Genomic DNA, 23,672 nt, shown 5'->3' with positions numbered 1-23,672 from the left:
GCCCGATTAAGATTCTTTTCCTCTTGCTATCAAATTGGTGATAAAGTAGCTTTGGTTCTGATTGAAATGTATAAAATTGAGGAAACTACCCCAGAGCAAATTTTGTAGAAATGGAATAGTGAATTGTTTAAAGGGAAAGTGGGAATACCAATTTTAAAGCATCTATTGAAAATATGGAATGGGATCCATTTGGAAAGAGGAATCATTGGTACAGTAAAGGCATACAGAGGATAAAAGATTTTTAAAAACTTTTGAATAATTAACTAACATACAAAATAATACAATTATTGCATACTATAAATTAAAATAGTATTTAAAAAAGAAATTAGGAGCAAATTTAAATATATAACAGATACTTTTGTTATTAAGAAATATATTACTAATATGCATATAAAATTACAAGAAACTAAGAAAAATGGATTTATATAAATCAAAACTATGATGGGAAAAAGATTTAAATATACATATTCAAGAGGAAATATGGTCTATGTTGTGTCAAGAAAGTGTTACAAATATGGTTAATGTTATATACCAAATGGTTCAATCTAATTTTCTTCAACAATTATATAATACTACACATAAATTAAGTGGACTTAATTCTAATTATTCAGATAAATGTTTCCAGTGTAATAAGAAAATAGGGACCTTTTTACATTTGGTATGATCCTGTGTAAAAGTGGAAGAATTCTGGAAGGATTTGAGTGTATTATTAAGACAAATTATGAAGATAAAGATACAAACAGATCCGAGAATATTTTTACTGGGAAATATTTATGAAGCAGATACGATATTGAAATTGGATAAATGTGAAGAAAAATATTTGAGTATAGCAATAGCGATAGCAAAGAAATGTGCAGCAATAATGTGGAAAATGAAGAATCATGTAAAAATAGATAGATGGCATATTGAAATGCAAAACTGTATACCTTTAGAAAAAAAATACTTACAGTCTAAGAAATTAAATTGAGAGTTTTTTTAAATAAAATTTGGGAGCCGTATATCGATTTTGTGAACAAAAGTCCATCCACATCCTCCACCTTACCCACTTCTCTCAGTTAATAATTATGAAAAATAGTCAATAAATACAGTATATGCTAATACTATTAAATATGTAGATTTAGGTGCTCTTTCCTATCTTTTTTTCTTTCTTTTGGGGGGTAAGGGGAAGAGGGGTTGGGGAGAAAATATAAAAAAATTATCGTATCATTTTGTATTGTTTGTTGCAAGCTAGTATTTCATTGAATTAATATTCTATATTGATGCAAATGATAAGTAAAATTTTCCAAAAAAAGATGAACTTGCAGTGAGCCGAGCGGGCGCTCAGCGCAGTTATGCGAACTGCCACCGTCAGTGCAGTGCACGGACTTACCTAAGGGCTGGCATGCTAGCGATACTGTGTGCCGAGGGACGGAACGTTGATCAACTGGGTCCCCTGCTGAAAGGCACGGGACATTAATGTCTCAATTTAAACCTGCTGGTCCCGTGGACCTTGTCCTGTGGAGCCCGGGTCAGGCAGGGAATAAAAGCTGCTTGTAAAGCTTCAATAAACCAGTCTTTGGTTGACTAGCCTAGTGTGTGATTACTTTTTTCTCAGTAGCTCTACCATAGTAGCTGCTACAAACTCTTAAAAAAAAAGAGGGGTGAGGTACCTATTTACAATAGTGGACAGATTCACGAGATGGCCGGAAGCTGTTCCAGTGACATGATAACAGAGACATGTGCCTGAACCCTAATCAGGTTCGGCCTCCCTGCCTCCCTGCTCACATCACTTCAGACAGGGATGTATAGTTCACCTCTATCCTGTGGTCTGTGATGGCACAGCTCCTTGAAACCCAGCTACACCAACCAAATGTGTACTACCACTAATCAAATGGCCTGGTGGAGTGGTTCCACAGATACCTACAATCAGACCTGATGGCACAACCCTGAGGACCCGGCTGAGTAGATGAGCTCTCCTGGGTGCTGCTGGGAATCCACACAGCACCCAAAGAAGACCTAGCAGCGTCATTGGCCAAGTTGGTGTACAGTTCACCACTCACTCTGCCTGGCAAGTTCATGCCCGCACCCCGCGGTCAAGGGGACATACCGCTGCTGGCCAAACTCCGGGAGAAGCTGGGACACTGGCTCCAATTCAACCATCCCACCACAGAGTAGCACCTTCTTTTGTACCTGGCAACTTGTGGCAGAATGAGTATGTGTTCGACCACAGAGAAGAACACAGAATGCCTCTACAACTTAAGTACGAGGGACCCTTCAGGACAACTTGTGTTTTGGACATTGGGGGCTGGGAGGAGACATTTACCATCGACTGTCTCAAACTAGCACACCTGGACATTGAGTGCCCAGTTGTTACACCACCTATGAGGAGAAGAGGCCACAAACAAAATGGGCAGTATACAGGTGACAGGTCACACGCCTCCCGTTACTTGTTTTGGGTGTGGAGTCATGTAGTGGCTCACCCGCGAACCTCCGCCAGCAGTCATGGATAAGTCTGCAGCTGGCAGCAGCTACAAAGATGCTCAGAGCAGGACAAAGCTGTAGTCTGGAAGTTGGCGTCACTTGCGCCCCGCTGGGATGCTGAGGACTGGGGTTTGGCAGGCCTTTTAAGCATGCGATTTGAAACTAGTTACTCTGGAGCTCTGATGTCTCAGCATGTTTCTTTCAGTTCAGCGGAACTAGAAAACTGTGCTTCTAGCAAGGTCCTTTGATAAGTGAGCACCTGTTTTAGCAACTGAAGTTCCCTTGAGGAGGCATGCAGTTTATTTCAACTTCAAATCTGCTTTCATATTTGGTTCCTCAGGAACCAGGGGCAGGTGTTAAAATAGCATTGGCCCCAAAGTGACCAATGCCCCAAGTTAAAATTGTTCCATAATTTCTGAAGATGAATGAACAGAATAGATGGAAACTTTAAAGCTTTTGGTGTTTCCTTTAATGGCCCTCTGTGAACTGTATTCAGAAGGCTCTATGCTGTTATACATTCAGTCTTTAGTGCAATGTTCTTTGGAGTACACCATCACAAACAATCTGTTCTGGTCCAATTATGACTGTTACAACCAAGTAAAACACCAAAGACTCAGAAGCCTGAGAAAATTCAGTATGTCTCCAAAGTCTCTTGTTAACTTTTGCAGATGTGTCATGGAATGTATCTTGTCTGGATGCATAACAGCTCGGAAAGGGAGCTGCTGTTCCCAAGACAATGACAAAAAGGAACAGCAGAGATTTGTAAGCACAGTCCATGTCATCTCACAAACCATATTCCCCTCCATTGCCTTCCTCTATACCTCCAGCTGTCTCAGGAAAGCCGCTAACATTGTTCATCTCATCCCAGTCTCTTATTTCCCCTTCAGTCAGGCAGAAGATGCATGTGCGTGAAAACATGAACCCCTAAATTCAAGGACACTTTATTTCCTGCTCTTATCAGACCCTTAAATAGATCTCTAACTGAAAAAGAGGATGTCTTGTGTGTTATTATGCATGTAAACAAGAACTACATTTCCCAGTATGCAATGTGTGTGGTTGGCCAGAAAATGGAAGTGACATATGACGGCAGTTGATTGGTGGGAAGTTGGTTGGAAATCGATTAATGCAGCTCAAGAAAAATAAAGTTGATTAAGTGTTAAACTTGTACAGTTGTTCTTGAAAGAACAAGCATTAAATAGTGTCTGAATGAGTAAGAGAAGACAATAGTTTGTAAACATGAATAAGTTAAGTCCTCCCACACCAATGCCATTTACTGGCAATCCAGCTGATATTTGGAAGCGCTTCAAACAATCTATGTTTCTTCTCGTGATGGGTGAAGGTGCCTTGGACATCTATAATAGTTTTCAAATTGATGAGACAGCTTTCACATTGGACAGTCTGATGACAAAATTTGAGGAATATTTTGTTCCAAGTAAAAACGTCACATTTGAGAGATTCAAGTTTTTCTCCTGTGACCAGACGCAAGGTATGAGCTTTGACCAATACTTAGCTGAGCTTCACACACTGAGTAAGTCCTATGAATTTGGAGATATGAAAAATTCACTCATTAAAGACAGAATAGTTTGTGGAATCCCAGATGATGGACTTAGAGAAAGAATGTTGGGTGTAAAAGATTTGACTCTGGAAAAGGCTGTGAGTGTGTGTGGGGCAGTAGAGAACACACGAGTACAAGCTAAGGAGCTGCACAGGATTGATACAATAATGTATGTGATGAAAACAGATAAGCAGAGCAGCAGGAGTTTCCCAAAGCAACAACAAAGCAAAGTGGTAAAACTTAAACAGCAAATGCAGCAGGTGATGAGATCGACATATTCCAAAGATGTTTCCTGCCTGTGGAAAGTCCTGCTACAAATGTGTGAAGAAGAATCACTTTGCAAGGTGCTGCAAGGCAGGGGATACCAAGAGATGTGTATATACACAGTGGAGGAAGAAATGAAGGAATTCCTCATGGATTTACTGCAAACTGCTGCAGGACAGAAGACGGACATATAATCTTTATTTCAAGCTTCTTCAAAAGAATCACTTTTTTTGTCACCGTCAAAGGAGTCACATGTACGAATTGCTTCAAGAGAATCACTTAATCAAATTGAAACAGGTGTTCAACCCTCTGGTTGCATCTTTGATCCATCTTCAGTTATGGAAAGGGAGATAGAAGATTCTGCAGGGCTTGAAGAGCCTTATCTATCTTCCAACCATTTTTGCAGGATTGGAGGATTGTGAGGAACTGGCTGATTTACTGATTCTGCTTCTCATTACAATGATGCTTTTGTTTGGTAAAACAAGAAAATAATGAGTATTGCAGGCAAGTCCAGACACTGACTTGTGAAACTGATGTACGGAAGGGAAAGAATGAATCCCTTGAGCGCCAGATGCAAGACGTGTAAGACTAGTATAATATGGAGGCTACTAATGCCCAGGACACCATTTCCCAGCTAGAGGATGAAATCAGTAATTTGTAGAATGAGGTAGCTGGCCATTTGCAAGAACATCAGAAGAAGACCCTGAAAATGCTGGAGCAGGTGAAAATTTCCAAAGAAATGGGCAGAGAGACTTTTATCAATGTTACCAGGACATTGTTATGCACAAAGATCCAAAATGAATTGGCAGCTGTCTTGGCAGAGGCTGTGGTGAATGTTCTGACAGTGAAGAAACCAAGCAAGTCAATGGGTCCCTTCATGGTTGAAACACAAAATAAAAACAAGTGACACACCTTGTGAAGGGATTAGTATTGGATCATGGTGCTCGACACCCAGTCATGAAGAAAAAGGGCGGAAGAAGCTTACATTCTCACCTACTACATTTCACTGGAGTACTAAAAGATGGAAGTAAATTCTGAAGCCTTCTATAAAAATGCTGATGAGAAAAAAAAATGTGCAAGTGGAGAGAAAGTTACTTGAAGAAATTACAGCACTGTGGAGATTTACAAAAGGATTTGTAGAAATTAACCAAAAGAGTTTTGATTCATTGTTAATGGATGCATTTGCAAAAGAAGTTATTGTGTCCTTGAGAATAGCAAAACTTGTTTGTGGAGATATTGCCATGAATTCTGTGGAGGACCTCACCCCAGAATGCTTGGGCCATGCTGGACTTGTATATGAGCATACCTTGGGTAAAGAAAAGTTCACCTTTGTTGAGCATTGCAACAATCAGTGACTTGCTTCTCAGGGGTCCAAATAAATACACTTTAACATAAATCAAAGATGCAGTGCCTGATGGTCTGTGTTCAGTGAAGAATGCAATTGTGGATGGATATGTGGCAGATGCGTTGATCAAACACAAGGCCAACTTAAAGGGCAGAGCACATTTGGGAGTGCAAGCATTTGCAGATGCTCTGTTGATTATTCCCAAAGTGTATGCACAAAAGTTAGGATATGACCCTCAAGAGACACTCGTAAAAATTCAGTCAGAATATTCTAAAAACAGTCAAGTTGCTGGAGTAGACTTGAACTATCTATTGAACAGAACAGAAAACCACTTCTGCATCTTCTGAGCAAGAACATTGACCTCAGGCATGAGAACCAGATTAAAAAAAGGACAAATTCTGCTGCAACATTTATGTTGTTCAGTGACATTTTGCTGGTGTGAAATTCGTCCTGGTTGAACCTCAAAAAGAAAAGCGGTGCCACTTTAAGAAAGGCCTTGCCTGTTAAATGAAGATATATTTTGTGATTGTGCAAAACCAATGCAGATGACCAGTAGCTGTCTAGTCTACACTATCTTGTATATACTCTGTAAATATGCTAGTTATGTAGACATGTTTTTTTTTGTAAAGGGGAAAGATGTGTTATTATGCACGTTGAGCGGCCCGCTAACCGGATCGCAACCCGGTACAGAAAATGGCTGAAGGACACAGCGACCATGAAGACCCCGTTGTGGCCAATGACCTTCATCTCAGGTGACTGCCTGCACGGCAGGGAACAATGAGCAATGACAGGAGCACCACCAGATTGGATTTTGGCACTTCTGTAATGTCACTCTTGTTGTCAGCAGTGGGGACAGAATATAAGGAGATCTTCCAGTACAATATAATCAGTCTTTGATTTCAACTCCTCGTGTGTGTCTCTCTTTCCACACTTTGTGGTGACGCACACACTACATTGGTGAACCCGGCAGGCCCAACCGACAGTTGGACCCGAAGATGACGGATCAAGCTACTCTTCACGCCATCTTGTTAAAGCTGCCAACTTTTTGGGCATTGCAGCCATACATGTGGTTCGAACAGGCTAAGGCCCAGTCCACCTTCGACAGATCTATGCCAACAATACTCATAACTCATACATGGTGAGCTTGCTCAACTAGGAGATGGCAGCAAGGGTCATCGATTTCCTATGGCAATCTCCAGAGTAATAGCCCTCAAGGAGCTATTAACCCACACTTTCGGACTTTCACGGCGCGAGCACACTGCCCAATTGTTGCAAATGGGCAATTTGGGGGACAGAGCCCCATCTGCCCTCATGAATGAGATGCTCGCCCTTGCTGAGGGACACAAGCCTTGCCTGCTCTTTGAGCAGATTTTCCTGGAACAACTACCCAAGGATATCTGACTCTTGCTCACCGATGAGGACTTCAGTAACCCCAGGAAAGTCACAGCCTGTGTGGATGTGCTCCGCAGATCAAAGAAAATAAATGGCCCCTCAGTGGAACGGATCACTAGGCCCCAAACACAGCTGGCAACAAGGCCACAGCAAACAAGCAAGTGGACCCCCCAATATTATTGCTACTATCACCAACAATGGGATGCTGCATACCCTGTATGTTTCAGGGAAATGCTATGGCCAAATGTCATTAATAGCTGTGGTGGTTGGCCTCCCCTCGGCCTAGAACACCTGGAATGGCAAGCTGAGCCCAGCACTGAGGGCAGCAAACAGCACCACCATACTAACATTCGGCACCTACATAGTCCCCCTTACTTAGGAATGATTGGTCCACCAATACAGCCGCTGGCTCATGTGGACATTCATGATAGTGGGTGTATTGCAATCATTCCTGAGAGCAGATTTCCTGTGGGCCCACTGCCTGTTGGTGGACTTTAAAGGGCGGCGATTGGTGCAGGCCAGAACTTTTCAAACCATGCCCCTTGGGGAAGCCAAGTTGCCTGCCCCCAATTTGACTCCATTAGGCTATCTGACAACACTTCACACGGATCCTAGGAGAGTTCCCTTCAGTCATAGCTCCACATTTTCCACTGTCAAGCCGAAGCACGGAGGCAAGGCACCACATCCTCACCAAGGGCTCCCCGCTCCACACCAGGGTGCACCACCTTCCCCCTGAGAAGCTCACCTTGGCCAAGGGAGAGTTCAAAAAATGGAAGAGCTGGAGATAGTGCGGCTTTCTGACAGCCCAAGCCTTCCACTTGCACATAGTACCAAATGCAGCAAGAGGGTGGAGGGCATGTGGTGACTATCACGTCCTCAACGAGGCCACCAAACCTGACAGTTACCTGTGCCCCACATCCAAGACTTTGCTACTAACTTAAAAGGTGCACGGGTGTTTTCAAAAGTCAATCTCATTAGTGGTTATCATCAGATCCCAGAGCATCCCGATGACATCCCTAAAATCGCCATCATTACCCCTTTTGGACTCTTTGAATTCTTGAAAATGTCCTTTGGTCTTAAGAATACCACCCAGACCTTCCAGAGGCTGATAGATGTGGTGGGCCAGGATCTCCCATTCACATTCATCTATTTAGACAATATTCTTATCGCCACCCCCAAAAACACTGAGCACACAGCCCACCTGAGGTAACTGTGCACGCAGCAACAGGAATTCAGACTAACCATAAATCTTGCTAGGTGCCAGTTCCTGGGGCATTGAATGAATAGACACGGAGCAAAACCTCTGCCCAAAAAGGTAGAGGCCATTCGGCATTTCACCAAGCCCTGCACAGTGAAGGTTCAAGAATTCGCCAGTATGATTAACTTTTATCACCAATTCATACCAGGAGCGGTTTGCATCATGTGCCCACTTTGCATTCATGGTAAGGACATTACTTCGGATAATGAGGCCTCAGAGGCTTTCCAGAAAGCGAAAGATGCTCTGGCCAATGCCACCCTTCTGGTACACCATAGTACAGAGGTGCCAACTGCTTTCATAGTAGGTGCTTCCAGCAAAGCAGTAGGAGTGTACTGGAGCAATTCATCGAAAGACAATGGCAGTCCCTGGCCTTCTGTAGCAGGCACCTCTGGCTACCTGAACTCAAACACAGCACCTTTGTCCCAGAGCTATTGGCATTGTTCCTGGCAGTCAGGCATTTCAGGCATTTTTTGGAAGGTAAACAATTCAGTTTTCACAGACCGTAAACCGTTAACCTTTGCCTTCCACAAAGTTGCCAGGTGGTTAAAAAAGTAAATTGAAGTCAGTTAACTGATAAACCAATGTAAAGTCGTTCTTCTTGAAAGAACAAGCAAAACAAAGATGAAGTTAGTTGTGGTGACGTAAATAGTCCCTCTGAAGTGGTTTCTCAGTTTCTGGTGACCTATCATAATTTTGAGGAACTGCAACAGCAAAATCAACAGCTATGGGTGACTGTGAACTTGCTGAAAAACAGGAAAGGAAGAACAGGAAAAAAACTTTCTTCACGGATTTCTGAACTTCTGCTAAATCTTGCTGATGCCCTGAATGAGCTTGAATGACTTTGTGAAGCCAGAAGTCATCAGATGCAACTGGTGGAAAGAGACTGACCTCGGAATGTATTATTGTTTTGTATTTTCTTTTAAAGGAGAAAAATGTGTTAATATGTGTGTAAATAAGAACTACATTTCCCAGCATGCAGTGCACATGGTTGGGCAGAAACCATACGTGACGTATGATGGGAGTCGGTTGGTTGTTTGGGGGGAAGCCAGCCGATTGGAACTCGATTGAAGCAGCTCAAGGAAAATAAACTAAATCACAAAATTCTATAAACACCGTGTTGAAGTATAGACACCGTGTTGAAGTAAAAACACAAAATGCTGGAGAAGCTCAGCAGGTCAAACAGTGTCCTTTATGCAGCAAAAATAAAAGTGCATAACCAATATTTTGGGATTGAGCCCTTCAGCAAGGTATGAAAAAATGGCAGCAGGCATCCAAACAAAAAGATAGTGGTGAGGAAGGGTGGCAAAGGCAGGAGATGATAGGTGGAGAAGGGAGGGAAGGGACAGCAGCAGTGAGGGGGAGGAGGGATGGCTGTATCGGTAAGGGGGAATGGAGAGGAGAAAAGTCGAGCAAGTTTAGCAGAAAACATTGTTAATGCCATCTGGCTGGAGAGTGCCCAGACGAAAAATAAAGTGTTGTTCCTCCAATCTACAGGTGGTCAGGGTGGGATAGTCCATAAAGTCATGGACAGATGTATGTCCAAGAGTGTAACTCAGAATTGAAATGGTTGACTACTGGGAAGTTGCTGGTGCTATAGATGGAGAGGAGTTGCTCAGCGGTAATTTCCCAATCTGCAACTGGTCTCTCTGATGTAGAAAATGCCATAGAGGGAGCAACGGATGCAGTAAATAAGATCTGTGGATATGTAAATGAAGTGTTGTTTCTCTTGAAAGGCCTGTTTGGGACCTGGACCCGTGGTGATGGAGGAGGTGTGGGAACCTCCTGCAGCCACAGGGGAAGGTGCTGGAGGGACAATAGGTGGGGAGGGATAAGTGCACAAGGGAACCATGGAGTTCGCAACAACTGCGACCTGCCAATAGCCAACTATTTCAATTCTGAGTCACATTCCCAGACTTATCGCCACCCCCAAAAAGTCTGTCCAAAAAGTTCCCTCCAAAAATGTCTGCCTTTACCACTCCCTCTCCCGTCTATCTTTTTGTTCAAATGTCTGCCAGCATTCTCTCATACCTTGATAAAAGGATCAAGCCTGTAACTTGGTTATGTACAGGTGCCTAACCTTTTATCTAGAATTCCAAAAACCGGCACTTTTTACGGTAGATGACATCTGCTCATCAAAGATGGAGTTTGGCACCAAACATGACCCAATGTGACCCTAGTTCAACTCCCATGTATCCCGTTGCATTCTGTTACTTTATAAGCATCTCCGAATTGCCTATACTGACATCCATCCAGTGTTGCCGCACTTTCAGTCACCTCAGCGGTGGCTCAATGGCTGGCATCACTACCCATAGTGCCCCACACAGCCGAAACTCCTGTACCATCGCCAGTGCAGGGAAACTAAGGGGGGGGGGGGGGTGGCGAGAGAGAGAGAGAGAGAGAGAGGGAGATGGCAGCACGACTCAGATGGATGGGGAAGAGATGGCAGTGCGACGGGTGGGCGAGGGGGGAGAGATGGCAGCGAGACTCAGTCGGGCAAGGGGGGAGAAACAGCAGCGTGACTTGCATAGGTGGGGGGGGAGAGAGAGACAGCACCATGACTTGGCCGGATAAGGTGGGGAGAGATGGCAGTGTGACTCGGGCAGGCATGGTGGAGAGGGGGTGGAGAGAGAGACACACAGCAGCGCAACTTGGGCACACTTAAAGGGATGGAAATCTAAATGATTCTGAAATCCGGAAGATTCTGAACAATGGCAGATATCCAGTCGCAACGATCCTGGACGGAAGATTAATCACCTGTATTTTTACCTTTGCTACATAAAGGACACTGTTTGACTACTGGGCTTCTCCTCCAGGAAAAACAAGGACTGGTTCGACGAAAACAGCCAGGAAATCCAGAAGCTGCTGGCAAAGAAGCGAGCTGCCCACCAGGCTCACCTTACAAAGCCGTCCTGTCCAGAGAAGAAACAAGCCTTCCGTCGCGCATGCAGCCATCTTCAGCGCAAACTCCGGGAGATCCAAAATGAGTGGTGGACTAGCCTCGCCAAGCGAACCCAGCTCAGCGCGGACATTGGCGACTTCAGGGGTTTCTACGAGGCTCTAAAGGCTGTGTACGGCCCCTCACCCCAAGTCCAAAGCCCACTGCGCAGCTCAGACGGAAAAGTCCTCCTCAGCGACAAGATCTCCATCCTCAACCGATGGTCAGAACACTTCCAATCTCTTTTCAGTGCCAACCGCTCAGTCCAAGATTCCGCCCTGCTCCAGCTCCCTCAACAGCCCCTAAGGCTAGAGCTGGATGAGGTCTTCACCCAGGATGAGACATATAAGGCAATCGAACAACTGAAAAGTGACAAAGCAGCAGGTATGGATGGAATCCCCCCAGAGGTCTGGAAGGCTGGCGGCAAAACTCTGCATGTCAAACTACATGAGTTTTTCAAGCTTTGTTGGGACCAAGGAAAACTGCCTCAGGACCTTCGTGATGCCACCATCATCACCCTGTACAAAAACAAAGGCGAGGAATCAGACTGCTCAAACTACAGGGGAATCACGCTGCTCTCCATTGCAGGCAAAATCTTCGCTAGGATTCTCCTAAATAGAATAATACCTAGTGTCGCTGAGAATGTTCTCCCAGAATCACAGTGCGGCTTTCGCGCAAACAGAGGAACTACTGACATGGTCTTTGCCCTCAGACAGCTCCAAGAAAAGTGCAGAGAACAAAACAAAGGACTCTACATCACCTTTGTTGACCTCACCAAAGCCTTCGACACCGTGAGCAGGAAAGGGCTTTGGCAAATACTAGAGCGCATCGGATGCCCCCCAAAGTTCCTCAACATGATTATCCAACTGCACGAAAACCAACAAGGTCGGGTCAGATACAGCAATGAGCTCTCTGAACCCTTCTCCATTAACAATGGCGTGAAGCAAGGCTGTGTTCTCGCACCAACCCTCTTTTCAATCTTCTTCAGCATGATGCTGAACCAAGCCATGAAAGACCTCAACAATGAAGATGCTGTTTACATCCGGTACCGCACGGATGGCAGTCTCTTCAATCTGAGGCGCCTGCAAGCTCACACCAAGACACAAGAGCAACTTGTACGTGAACTACTCTTTGCAGACGATGCCGCTTTAGTTGCCCATTCAGAGCCAGCTCTTCAGCGCTTGACGTCATGTTTTGCGGAAACTGCCAAAATGTTTGTCTTGGAAGTCAGCCTGAAGAAAACTGAGGTCCTCCATCAGCCAGCTCCCCACCATGACTACCAGCCCCCCCACATCTCCATCGGGCACACAAAACTCAAAACGGTCAACCAGTTTACCTATCTCGGCTGCACCATTTCATTGGATGCAAGGATCGACAACGAGATAGACAACAGACTCGCCAAGGCAAATAGCGCCTTTGGAAGACTACACAAAAGAGTCTGGAAAAACAACCAACTGAAAAACCGCACAAAGATAAGCATATACAGAGCCGTTGTCATACCCACACTCCTGTTCGGCTCCGAATCATGGGTCCTCTACCGGCATCACCTACGGCTCCTAGAACGCTTCCACCAGCGTTGTCTCCGCTCCATCCTCAACATTCATTGGAGCGCTTTCATCCCTAACGTCGAAGTACTCGAGATGGCAGAGGTCGACAGCATCGAGTCCACGCTGCTGAAGATCCAGCTGCGCTGGGTGGGTCACGTCTCCAGAATGGAGGACCATCGCCTTTCCAAGATCGTGTTATATGGCGAGCTCTCCACTGGCCACCGTGACAGAGGTGGACCAAAGAAAAGGTACAAAGACTGCCTAAAGAAATCTCTTGGTGCCTGCCACATTGACCACCGCCAGTGGGCTGATATCGCCTCAAACCGTGCATCTTGGCGCCTCACAGTTTGGCGGGCAGCAACCTCCTTTGAAGAAGACCGCAGAGCCCACCTCACTGACAAAACGCAAAGGAGGAAAAACCCAACACCCAACCCCAACCCACCAATTTTCCCCTGCAACCGTTGCAACCGTGTCTGCCTGTCCCACATCGGACTTGTCAGCCACAAACGAGCCTGCAGCTGACGTGGACTTTTACCCCCTCCATAAATCTTCGTCCGCGAAGCGAAGCCAAAGAAGACAAGGAAAATAAAGTTGGTTAACTGTTAAGCTCACGTGAAGTCATTCTTGAAAGAATGTGCATAACACCTTGTGCTATTTCTAAATGTACTTTCCTTGATACCATGCAGTACTAGACTTATTGTAGCACTACTCCCTGCATTGTTTATTTTTGACAATTGTACTACCTATGGTATGAGTTGACTTGCCAAAATGGCATGCAAAATGAAACTTGGCAATTGGCAATTCACAATTAATATATAACTTCTTTCCATTCTAGAAGATAATGCATGAATTATGTTCTGTTCTACATATTTAGTCAGCTTTGCCTTCAAAGGTTACCAGAGATGAATAGCTCCACTTGCATTCCCCTGATTACTATGGAAACCGTTATTTTGGATGTACCAAATTAAGCTTGAAAAGAAAGCTAGAAAGATTATTTGGAAGTTTCAGCACATTGTCCCAGAGCCAAAATCACCTCAAAGAAAGTTGACTCGGATCAATGCAGATTTGGAAACAAGCCAACAACAGTGACCAGCCTGAAGTCAGGCAAGAACAGTGACCTGAATAAACATGACCTCAGTTTAATGTAGGCAGAACCATTTGTTCCCATCGACCCAACTAAACCTTGGGGACCAAGACTAAATTAATTACTTCAACCCTTGAACCTGCACTGTTGCCAAAGTATACACAACAAAGCCACGAAAACAAATGTACCATTTACTTGTGCAGCAAGGACCCTGGAATGTTCAAGCACATGGCTTGCCCAAGTGCATGCTGGAGAAGAAAACTGAATGCATATGTTATTCATTCAACTTACAAAAAGTGAAGCAGTACACAAAACATTTTTCGGCACAAATGAAAGAAAATGTATCACAACATATTTTGGTGGTTCCAGATTGTGAGATTTCTGGAAAATATAGGCTTAATGATTTGAAATAAAATGCGCTTGAAACCAGTTGGAAAATTGGTCTTGGATTTTTCTTTTTATCAAAGCCTTTTGAACTTCTTTTGATGTTCTCAAGTGCCACATTCTTGAAATGTAATTCTGGGTTTTCTCTCTATTGATCGAATAGAGTGTCAACCCACACTGGTAGACTGCCATGTTGTGATCTGTAGATTGCTCACGCACAGAGACAGGAAGCAGGACTGCTGAAGTACTGGAGGGAGTCCATAGAGATCTGAAGCTGAATAGCAACTCCAATGTCGAAGAAAAAAGGTATATGTGCTGCGTTGTTAGTCAAGATACAAGAAATCCATTCAAACATGGATGTATGAGTCAGACTTTAATGTTAATAAAAGAACAGGAAGAATTAAAACTGACTGCTGGGACCCATTTCACAACGTCATGAGCCTCCACTCTCACTTCCAATTTACTTTTATTGGAACAAGCCAGTAAAGGAAAGCCCACCAGAGCTTGTTCCCAGAATAGCACTGAGGCAATTATTAATTTCTTAGTTTTTATTCACACATGTTTCTGAGGGCTCATTTGCTGAGATTGAATTTTTCAGTCCATGAGTAGCTGCGAAATAAATCATTTTGGAGATTTCATGGTTCTTGTAACTAATCAATGACAAGCAACTTTATAATAAATTCCCACTGAGGAACTACCACTCATTGTAGTGCTGTAAGGATCCTGGTAGTCCTCACAGAAACCATAATTGCCCAGTACACAGCAATGAAAGATATTGATGATTATGAAGCAATTGCTTCAAAATATGGATTTAACGCTATACCTTCAGCTAAACCTGGGCAAATACCACAGTCACTGGAAGAATTCTGTCTGAAAATTGCCTTTTTTTTTGCCAATCACTTTTATTCTGGGGCCTCTGGTCACTGACTCTAATACCACTGGGAAGAGTTTTTACCTTGTTTACCCTTTCAAAGCTGTTCATTATTTTGAGCACCTTGTTTAAGTCTCCTCTTAACTTTCTCTGCTCTAATGAGAGCGAGCCTCATTTATCCAATTTCTTAACATAACTGGTGACATTTTAGCGAATCTCTTTTGCAACCTTTCAGAACCATGTTTGCAACATCATTCCAAAAATGTGTAGCCAGAGATGGTCACAATCCTCCAATTGAGACCTAAAGCATATTTTGTTAACTTCCTTGCTTTTGTACAGCCAAAAAAAACCTCATATGCTTCTTTTTAACAACTTTCTCAACTTGTCTAACCAGCTTCAAAGATGTGTGTGAAATTGACCACAGGCCTATGTTACGGGTTATATTATATATTATATATAAATATGTTTTTAAAAGAAATAGATTGGGGGGGAGGAGGTTAGTGTAGGTCACTTATACTTATACTTCACATCTCATTTAAAATGTAAGAGCTTCGCTAAAACTTGACATTCAGGCACCAGTGACTTTGCAAAAGACAATGGAACTGCTTTGGAAGGAACTTCAGAAGTAGGTACAAATGGAACCAAGTCCGGGCTCAAGTGCTGATAAAGGTCTTTCAAGGATTGGATTTGGAGCCTTGGGAGAGGTTCTGGTTTTTTACAAGCAGAAAGAAAGGAAAGAAAACAGGATTCTACTCAGAGAGAGAGAGAGAGAGAGAGAGAGAAAGAAGTCATTTCTTCTTTTGAGGCTGCAAAATGACAAGCAGGCAGGCTTGTAGAAAGACCCAATTTTGGAGATGGGTTGAGTTCTGAGTTCAGCCTTTTCAAAACCCTTGTAGTCCTTACAAGAGGAAATGGCTGGCTAGAGTGTTTCTCCTGAGATAAGGGAACTAAGAGGAACTCAGTGGTGACCTGGAAGAAGAGGTTGTCATTTGGAAAACCCATGATGCAGCGTTTCTTTGACAAGACACTAAAGTGGCTAATCAGAGGAAATCAATTTGTGTGTGTCCAATGAGCAACAAATATCTCTCTGAAACCATCCTGAATGGTAACCATTTAACTTTAAGCACCAGAGCCTGATGGAGATTCATAAATGTTGAATTCTGTGCACTGTATCAGAATTGCTTGATAACGGTGACATTGGAGAAGTGAATGATTGGACTGTGAATCAAAGAACATTCCTGAACTTATACACATTACATACACAGGCGCTTAGAATTAGAAAGAGGTTAAGCTAAGTTAGTAGTAATAAGTTAAAGTTAGATCCTGTTTTTATGTTTAAAGAAAATTAAAAACAACTTTTGTTGAAGTAACCATTTGTCTTGGTGAATTTCTATTGCTGTTGGGTTTTGGGGTCCTCTGGGCTCATAACACCTCTTTTCACACACCTCCCTCAGAGCAAAAAAGGAATAAAAACTGCAAAATGACCACCTGCTGCAGCAACAATGACCCTACCTTAAAAAATAAGATATTTTAATTTTTTAAGCGGCTCAGATTCAACATTTTGGGCAGAAGGTTTAAGGAGAATCTGAGTTTAAGCAGAGAATTCACTGCCTCAATGAAGCCAGAAACAGAAGTATTCAATGATTTCAAAAGGAAAGGCAATGGAGAACGAATAAGTTGCAGAGCAATGGGAAAGAAATAGGAGACTGGGATTGATGAAATTGCCGAAATTGATCACCAGAGACTGGATGCATGAGATGATTCCCATTTGTTATGCTCTAATTCTCAGTGCACTATTGACATTGATCTTAAGTCACCCTATCCAAACCTGATTTTTATAGGGTAATAGAATCAAGCAGTGGATTAAGACAACATCTTCTCGTGCCTTGGGTTGAATGATGCCCTGTCTGGGCTGGTAGAATTAACATCCTTTCCTGCCAATTACAGGAATGGAAACTCTTTAAGGTTTGGATTGTTATTCCAATTTGTGCTTATAATTAATTAATTCAATTTGGATTCTCAAAGTCCTTTGTGCAAATTTTACAGAATCAAAGCCAACAAAAATGTTCCTGAATGTGACAGATGGTTGGTTTGCCAGACAACATTTTGTTAAAATCTTCTGCTGCCTTGTTTGGCATCACATGACTGATGCTGAAGCATTATTGAAAAACATCCAATTATCTGATGAAACTGCCATTCCAGACCCATTATTGGAATAAAGTAAGAGATCTTTAAAAATATCATCTAAAATCATCGTAATTTAAACATCAGATGATCAGCATTTCAGATTCTGATGGTAAATTCATTGAAGAACATTTTAAATATAGCAAGAAAGATCCTATGCAAGACCTTTTATTACATTGGTCAATAAAGGGCAATGTGATGACTAATTCTAGCAATCCATTGGATCCTCTGAGCCTCTTTCCAAGTGCAATTGTTCTATATCCACAGGTTTAAATCTTGTGTCGCCGCTCACATGGTCAAACCACGTGGCCCTTGTTACATACAACTCACTTACAGCCTACAGACTTTGGTTAATCATGGTGCATCCAAGAACTTTTTTCCATTTCTAAAAGCAAAAAAATATTGCAGTTGTTAGACATGTAAAACATTTCTGAGGTTGGGTTCAGACCTGCCTTTTACCTCCTACAGATGATTCGTAACCCAAGTTTCTCCAGAACTATTGTGCATTGTGTAAGACCCCAGCATCAGCATATTTTCTTGTGTTCCGACAGAAAATATTGAAAACACTTCACAGAGCATGCAGCGCCCATGGCAAGAGGAACAGAGACAACTCCCCATATCAAGGACTTCCCATCATGGTAAGTCATTGATCACTAAACTATTTCACCATTTCTCCTCATCTCCATTCACACCCACCAACTACTCTGCCCACACTCTTTTAAATAATGATTTTTTTTCCACACTCATCTGTTCTCAGTCAACTTTCTCCATTTACCATTTCTTAAATGCTGGAGCATAAGACAGTCCTTGAATGTTAAAAGTATAACCCCAAAACCAGTGGTCACATCTTATGTGCCAAGTGTAAAATCCGAATCTTAACCGTGAAGTCTCAGCGCTCCCCCACATCAAGAATAAAATATGAACCTTAACAGTGAAATGGCAGTGCTTCCCCAATAAAATTTACTGGGTAATTTGCTTTAAAAATATTGTGAATTAGTATATTAAATATGCCTAGCAGCATCACTCCATTGGTCTGCGTGAAGTGCCAGACTTCAGGTAGTTTTATATGGCGAGTATAGCTGGAAATTCAAGGGGTCGCCTTTACATGAGTCATCTTATACACTGGCGTATAACGCACCCCTCCAGCAGACAAGGTTGTCATCCTTGGCGACTTCAACGCTCGCGTCGGCAAAGACTCAGAAACCTGGCCAGGAATCCTGGACAAGCATGGTGTTGGCAAGTGCAACGACAATGGGCGCCTCCTGTTGGAGCTCTGCGCAGAACAGTGGCTTGTCATTACAAACACCCTTTTTCAGCAGAGGGACAGCCTGAAGACTACCTGGATGCATCCCTGATCCAAACACTGGCACCTCCTGGACTACATCATGGTGCGAGAAAGAGACAAATGAGATGTGGGTCATGCCCAGCGCGGAATGCCACACTGACCACTGGCTGGTTCGCTGCAAGCTCAACCTTCACTTCAAGCCAAAACCCAGGAACAGTAAAGCCCCCAGAAAGAGGTTCAATGTTGGAAACCTGCAGTCAGACGAAGTGAGAGGAAACTTCCAGGCAAACCTCAAAGCAAAGCTCGAGGATGCAATCCGCCTCTGGACTCGTCCCCTGAAACCATCTGGGAACAGCTGAAGACTACCATACTGCAATCCACTGAAGAGGTACTGGGCTTCTCCTCCAGGAAAAACAAGGACTGGTTCGACGAAAACAGCCAGGAAATCCAGGAGCTGCTGGCAAAGAAGCGAGCTGCCCACCAGGCTCACCTTACAAAGCCGTCCTGGCCAGAGAATAAACAAGCCTTCTGTCACACATGCAGCCATCTTCAGCGCAAACTCCAGGAGATCCAAATTGAGTGGTGGACTAGCCTCGCCAAACGAGCCCAGCTCAGTGCGGACATTGGCGACTTCAGGGGTTTTTACGAGGATCTAAAGGCTGTGTATGGCCGCTCACCCCAAGTCCAAAGCCTGCTGCGCAGCTCAGACGGCAAAGTCCTCCTCAGCGACAAGATCTCCATCCTCAACCGATGGTCAGAACACTTCCAATCCCTTTTCAGTGCCAACCGCTCAGTCCAAGATTCCGCCCTGCTCCAGCTCCCTCAACAGCCCCTAAGGCTAGAGCTGGATGAGGTCCTCACCCGGGAAGAGACATATAAGGCAATTGAACAACTGAAAAGTGGCAAAGCAGCAGGTATGGATGGAATCCCCCCAGAGGTCTGGAAGGCTGGCGGCAAAACTCTGCATGCCAAACTGCATGAGTTTTTCAAGCTTTGCTGGGACCAAGGAAAACTCCCTCAGGACCTTCGTGATGCCATCATCATCACCCTGTACAAAAACAAAGGCGAGAAATCAGACTGCTCAAACTACAGGGGAATCACGCTGCTCTCCATTGCAGGCAAAATCTTCGCTAGGATTCTCCTAAATAGAATAATACCTAGTGTCGCCGAGAATGATCTCCCAGAATCACAGTGCGGCTTTTGCGCAAACAGAGGAACTACTGACCTGGTCTTTGCCCTCAGACAGCTCCAAGAAAAGTGCAGAGAACAAAACAAAGGACCTTTGTTGACCTCACCAAAGCCTTCGACACCGTGAGCAGGAAAGGGCTTTGGCAAATACTAGAGCGCCTCGGATGCCCCCCAAAGTTCCTCAACATGGTTATCCAACTGCACGAAAACCAACAAGGTCAGGTCAGATACAGCAATGAGCTCTCTGTACCCTTCTCCATAAACAATGGAGTGAAGCAAGGCTGCGTTCTCGCACCAGCCCTCTTTTCAATCTTCTTCAGCATGATACTGAACCAAGCCATGAAAGACCTCAACAATGAAGACGCTGTTTACATCCGGTACCGCACGGATGGCAGTCTCTTCAATCTGAGGCGCCTGCAAGCTCACACCAAGACACAAGAGCAACTTGTCCGTGAACTACTCTTTGCAGACGATGCCGCTTTAGTTGCCCATTCAGAGCCAGCTCTTCAGCGTTTGATGTCCTGTTTTGCGGAAACTGCCAAAATGTTTGGCCTGGAAGTCAGCCCGAAGAAAACTGAGGTCCTCCATCAGCCTGCTCCCCACCATTACTACCAGCCCCCCAACATCTCCATTGGGCACACAAAACTCAAAATGGTCAACCAGTTTACCTATCTCGGCTGCACCATTTCATTGGATGCAAGGATCGACAACGAGATAGACAACAGACTCGCCAAGGCAAATAGCGCCTTTGGAAGACTACACAAAAGAGTCTGGAAAAACAACCAACTGAAAAACCTCACAAAGATAAGCGTATACAGAGCCGTTGTCATACCCACACTCCTGTTCGGCTCCGAATCATGGGTCCGCTACCGGCATCACCTACGGCTCCTAGAACGCTTCCACCAGCGTTGTCTCAGCTCCATCCTCAACATTCATTGGAGTGACTTCATCCCTAACATCGAAGTACTCGAGATGGCAGAGGCCGACAGCATCGAATCCATGCTGTTGAAGATCCAACTGCGCTGGGTAGGTCACGTCTCCAGAATGGAGGACCATCGCCTCCCCAAGATCGTGTTAAATAGCGAGCTCTCCACTGGCCATCATGTCAGAGGTGCACCAAAGAAGAGGTACAAGGACTGCCTAAAGAAATCTCTTGGTGCCTGCCACATTGACCACCGCCAGTGGGCTGATATCGCCTCAAACCGTGCATCTTGGCGCCTCACAGTTCGGCGGGCAGCAACCTCCTTTGAAGAAGACCGCAGAACCCACCTCACTGACAAAAGACAAAGGAGGAAAAACCCAACACCCAACCCCAACCAACCAATTTTCCCCTGCTACCGCTGCAACCGTGTCTGCCTGTCTCGCATCGGACTTGTCAGCCACAAATAAGCCTGCAGCTGACGTGGACATTTTACCCCTCCATAAATCTTCGTCCGCGAAGCCAAGCCAAAGAAATATGGTAGATTAACAGATACAAGACTTCTTGATCTTAATCGTCACTAATCTATGTTATCTATTTCCTCGATCGCTCCCCATCACGGACATGAATGCTTTCATGCACAGTAGGACAAAACCAGGAAGTATAGTACGCAACAACACATCCTTCCCTGACAAGCGCAATGCATTCTATGGTCTTTTCGAACAGGAAGCCAGTGAGCCAGCAGCACCCTCCACATCAAACTCAGGCACACATGGACCCATGGCCATCACTGCAGATGTTAGATCAGCGTTTCTGAGTATGAATCGGTGGAAAGTGACTGGCATAGATGGAGTCCCTGAATCTATCCTGTGCAGTCGAGGTGGCAGGAGTAGTTATAGAAATCTTAACCCTCTGATTGCCACAGGTAAAAGGAATCACTGCTTTAAGAAGGCCACTTTCATCCCAATGCTGAAGAAAATCATAATAGAGGCCCAAAATGACAACCAGCCGGTGGCTCTGTCATCCATCTTCATGAAGTGCTTTGAGGGGCTGGTCATGGCTGACATCAACTCCAGTTTCCCAGCCAGTCATGACCTATTTCAATTTTCTCACCATTATAACAAGTCCATGTCTCATGCCATCTTCCTGGCCCTACAATCAGCTCTGAAATGTGGTTAACAAGGATGCTTATGTCAGACATTGACAAGGACAAGATGACAAAACAAGGATAGCCTATTTAAAACAGAGATGTGGAGGAACTTCTTTAGGCAAAGAGTGGTTAACTTCTGGAATTTGCTACCTTGGGAAAGTGTGGAGGCTGCCATTGAGTGTTTTTAAGGCATAGATTGATAGGTATCTGAATAGCCAGGGTATCAAAGGTTTTGAAGGAAGGCAGGGAAATAAGGCTGACTGGGAGAATGGATCAGCTCATGATGCAGTAGCTGAGTGAACTCTAGGCTGAATGGCCTACTTCTGCTTCTATATCTTATCGATTACAGATATTGAACACAATGGTTGCAAATAAACAACTCCAAATTTCAAGATCTTAGCCTCAGCACCCACTCTGCAATTGAATCCATGACTTCCTGCCCTGCAGACCACAAACAGTATAGACTGGTGACAACACTTCCTCCACAATCACCCTTAACTCCAGTATCCTGCAAGGCTGTTTACTCAGCTCCCTACTATACTCCCCATACACCTGTGACTGAGATCAAAAATCGTTCCAATTTTATCTATAAGTTCACACATGACCCCTGAGGCAGGCTGAATTCCTGGCTGCAGGAATTCAGGCTAACTATAAATCCTGCTAAGTGCCAGTTTGGGTTGGAAATGATCAACTTCCTGGGGTATTGGATCAAGAGACATAGAGCAAAACCCCAGTCTGAATAGGTAGAGACTGTTTGGCATTTTGCCAAGCCCCATATGATGAAGGGGTGCAAGAATTTGCTGGTATGATGAACTTTTATCACCAATTTTACCACTTTTTCACGCTCATGAAAGGGAAGGGTAAGGACATTCCTGGGACAATCAGGCCTCGAAGGCATTCCAGAAGGCCAAAGATGCTCTGACCAATGCCACCCTTCTGGTACACCCCAGGTCAGAGGCACTAACCGCCCTCGCAGGAGACACTTCCAGCACAGAGGAAATGAAGGAATTTTTTGTAAACATAAACATATAGAAGATAGGAGCAGGAGTAGGTCATTCGGCCCTTCGAGCCTGCTCCGCCATTCAGTGAGATTATGGCAGATCTTAAAGTTCAGTACCCCGTCCCCGCCTTCTCTCCGTAACCCCTAATTCCCTTATACTGAAGAAATATATCTAATTCCCTCCTAAATATATTCAATGAACCTGCCTCTACTGCTCTCTGTGGCAATGAATTCCACAGATTCACCACCCTCTGGGTAAAGAAATTCCTCCTCATCTCGGTTCTAAATGGTTTGCCTATTATCCTCGAACCATGGCCCCGGGCTTTGGACTCCCCCACCATTGGAAACATCCCTTCCGCATCCATTCTGTCCAGTCCTGCCAGAATTTTATAGGTCTCTATGAGATCCCCTCTCCATCTTCTAAACTCCAGCGAGTACAATCCCAGTTTGCGCAATCTTTCCTCATAAGTCATTCCTGCCATTCCAGGTATCAGCCTGGTGAATCGCCTCTGCACTCCCTCCATTGCAAGAACATCCTTCCTTAGATAAGGTGACCAAAACTGCACACAATACTCCAGGTGGGATCTCACTGCAAACTGCTGCACGGCAGAAGACTGACATAGAATTTTTATTGCAAGCTTCTTCAAAAGAATCACTTTTATTGTCACCATCAAAGGAGTCACTTGTACAAATTGCTTCAAGAGAGTAACTTAATCAAATTGACACAGATGTTCAAACCTCTGGTCTTATCTTTGATCCATCTTCAGATATACAAAGGGAGACAGAAGATTCTGCAGGAACTTTTAAGAGGCTTAGTCGGGATCTATGTTCCAACCAATTTCACAGGATTG

At 44.2% G+C, this 23,672-nt stretch overlaps 1 long non-coding RNA gene and 1 pseudogene across 2 annotated transcripts in view; both read left to right on the top strand.

Moving 5' to 3' along the window:
• Window positions 1–23,672, top strand: part of LOC138755757 (uncharacterized) — a 141,473-nt gene that overhangs the window by 38,283 nt on the left and 79,518 nt on the right. For both annotated transcript variants that reach the window (XR_011352548.1, XR_011352547.1), the window contains one exon: window positions 17,831–17,917. This is a non-coding gene — a long non-coding RNA (uncharacterized lncRNA). The remainder of the gene's footprint in view (window positions 1–17,830; window positions 17,918–23,672) is intronic.
• LOC138752236 (T-complex protein 1 subunit zeta pseudogene) lies at window positions 4,989–5,971 on the top strand (annotated as a pseudogene).

The sequence above is a fragment of the Narcine bancroftii genome, chromosome 2, assembly GCF_036971445.1.
Source record: "Narcine bancroftii isolate sNarBan1 chromosome 2, sNarBan1.hap1, whole genome shotgun sequence".
NCBI lineage: Eukaryota > Metazoa > Chordata > Chondrichthyes > Torpediniformes > Narcinidae > Narcine > Narcine bancroftii.
This window is presented reverse-complemented; position numbering and strand designations above follow the sequence as displayed.